Source organism: Octopus bimaculoides, unplaced genomic scaffold (assembly GCF_001194135.2).
Source record: "Octopus bimaculoides isolate UCB-OBI-ISO-001 unplaced genomic scaffold, ASM119413v2 Scaffold_49336, whole genome shotgun sequence".
Taxonomy (NCBI): domain Eukaryota; kingdom Metazoa; phylum Mollusca; class Cephalopoda; order Octopoda; family Octopodidae; genus Octopus; species Octopus bimaculoides.
Genome location: NW_026437316.1, coordinates 7,252 through 10,596, shown reverse-complemented (window position 1 = coordinate 10,596; position 3,345 = coordinate 7,252).

Here is a 3,345-nt window from a genome sequence, read left to right as displayed (position 1 = left end):
CATACAAAGAAATGAAATTGTGTGGTTGTATTCTTTGGCATAAGAGTAATACAGAAGAGTTTTCTGACCACCAAACAAACTGTCTGTTACATAGTGTCCAATAAGCATTTTGATATTTTGATAAATTTGTTCTTCCAAAAATATGCTATGGATTAATTTGTCTTTCAAGCCAATGTGTATTTCGATGAATATGCTTTTGATAATTGTTTCTAGACTTATATTTTAGATAACACTTTACTCTATAAATGGTCCTCATCTTTGTATGTACAATGGGTAAAACAATATGCTTATACATATCTGAACATAATTTTCTATATTTTTGTATTTCTTTTAGGAATCTATTTTAGACACTGCTCTGCCCTATAAATGGTCCCCGTGTTAATATATATATAACGGGAATCACTTATATAGGGTGTAGGAATGTCTTTATACACAACTTCTTGAAATGCATTAATTGTTCAATGTTTTACAATCACATACATGCAAATACATACACATGTACATACTTACTTCCATTTGTTTCAGGTAGAGGTTGCGGCCATGCTGGGGTACCACCATTGGTGTGCTTGTTAGTTTATTTATTTTCATGATCTCTCTGTGTATAATTTTAGTGAATGCAAGAGTTGGACAATACTGTTTTTATTTGCATTTTTTTACCATGATGTAGGTTCATCTATTATCTTAGATTAACATTTAACTGTTTTTTTAATACATCCTCATCTATGCTTTGTAGTTCTGAGTTTTTTTGTTTTTTTTTGGTAAGGCACTGAAAAGTCATGAACCCTTGAACCTTAAGCTGTTACTGTATTTGGGTCCTTACTCCAGATGGAGAGATTGGATTTTTCTTACTGTGTAACAATGTTTAGTTTAGGGGTTGGTATAAGCAACCCCCTCCTGGGTCTAATGCTTAACTTTATATCAACTCATCTTTTGCACTCAGGCACTCTTCTCTGTGTAACAGCATTGGGTTGCCCCAAGCACTGATGTCCACTCAGAGAGAGTACCATTTACTGCAACTACCTGACTCCTATTTTTAAAGTCATGCATTCACTCCCCTAGTTTATCAACTATCTCAAGCTCATGCAGTTTGTAACATATCTTTCTGTGATCAACTTTATTAAAAACTTTGGCAAAGTTGAGATATATCACATCCACATTTAAATAAATGAGTTGCTATTTCAGTACACAGACATGCAGTAATAACTCTATAAGGCAAGCTCCCTCCTCAATGACAGCTATGCTGCATGTCAGTGAGTAAACCATTTTCTTCTCAGAATGTGATCACATTCCTTCTGACAATGCATTCCTGCATTCTATAACTTTACTGATATGTAAGGTCAGTGAGATAGACCTGAAATTTTTAGCTTTGCAAGGAGTCATTTCCCCAGGCATTAGTCCTTTCTAGTTACACCTGAGGCAAATTATTTCACAAATTTGCAGAAAGGATTCATTGCCCTTACTTCCTTTTCTATTTTATTGAAGAGTCTGAGTTTCTTTTCAATCTCTAAGAGTGTTTTTTGAAGTGGGATTTTTTAATGTTATTAAGTTCTTTATCTAAATGGTTTGAGACTATTATTCTTTGTCTCATAAAGACTCCTATGTCTCTCGGAATAATTCTTGTGAAATTACTATGTACTCCCATATTTTGGTAAACAGGGTAGTAGTTTTTCCTGTATTTTCTATCCTCCATGTTTATAGCTCTCAGCAGGAATTGCATAAAATCCATGAACTTTACCATTGGCTAATCATTTGATAGCCCTTTGAATTTCACCAAGTGACTCACACAATTGATAATTAGTAGTCACCTGAGGTAGCTGGTTTATTGCCTCTATATCCATATGAGATGATTTAAAATGGCATCAAAGTGTTTTGTCCATTGCTGGTGTTTTGGTGAAGATCTATATTGTACTTCACTTCTGAAAAACCTCTAATAAAATTGCAAAAAGATCAGAATAAACTGACATTAAAATGGTTTGAGTCAAATATATCATTATCAATATATCACACAGAAATATATTTTTGTTTGATCATCTGTAGTATAGCATAAAATTTTCAAAGGCCAAAACAACACCATAAGGTTAAAGAAAAAAACTGAAAATACAAAAAACATGGCAGTATTTTCTTAGGGAAATGCCTTCTTAATGAATGTGTGTATGCAATTTTTGTAAATAAGTAACAATATCAAATACAGTGAAAATTTCTGAGGTAAGCTGAGTTTACATTTTATAGAAGTTTGATAAAGATAGGCCCTGATTATATATAGCAATAAATTGTTGAATCTACCTTTACATGCTTTTGTATATCTTTTTTTATCTTTTCACCTCATAAATTCAAATTAGCTGCAAAATGTAATTATTATTCCTGTTTATTTCCAGCAATTGTTGTCTCATTCTCTCGTGGCCCACAGCATGACTCATGCAGTACAAAAACAATGATAAAAATTAACATTTCCCTCTCCCTATACATATTTCCCACTAATTTCTTTCCTTCTCTTCATCCATGTATTGTCTTTGTGTGTAGCAGATGTGCAGGTATAAAGGTACAAGAAATAGACTTCCTCAAATGTCCAGGGGGATCCTTAGAGGTAGTAGATAGGCCATAAAGATATGTCCTTTATGTCCATGCCCGCCCTCTACACACAATCTATACCTAAACAAACCTTCCCCACAACTCATCTTTCCAGCATCCCCTTCTCTCCACCTGCTGTATACCTCCCCCACCAGCTTCTTCTCATTTACTTACCTGCCCACAATATATCCATGTTGAATCTCTTACCCACAACATATCCTCCTAATACCCTCTGTCTGTACCCACTCATTACATTCCCGGCTTCCATTCCTATCTCACCTTTTGCAATCTCATGAACCCACTCACCCTCTCCAATTCCCACTTCTCGTTCACTCACCTCACCCCTCCCTTCACAACTTCATCTTTTTTCTTGCCTCTCTCTCTCTCCACACTCTCACCACCTGAGGTAGCCATGTTTTCCCCTCTAATGTATGACTCCTTTTTTCTGTCCCTCAGTATTACTCCCCAACTTCAGATGAAGGCTCTTGTCTTGCAAGTTACTTGGTGACTTCACTGCTGTTGGTATCATGTGAAAAGCATCCAGTATACTCTGTAATGTGGTTAGCATTACGAAGAGCACTCAGCCATAGAAACCATGCCAAAGTAAACCACAGAGCTTGGTGCAGTCTTCTGACTTTCCAGTTCTTTTCAAACCATACAACTCATGCCAGTTCCGAAAACAGATGTTAAATGACAATGATATGTCTGTATATCCCATACCTTCATTTCTTTTATCTTCTTTATTACTCTATCTATCTATCTATCTATCTATCACTC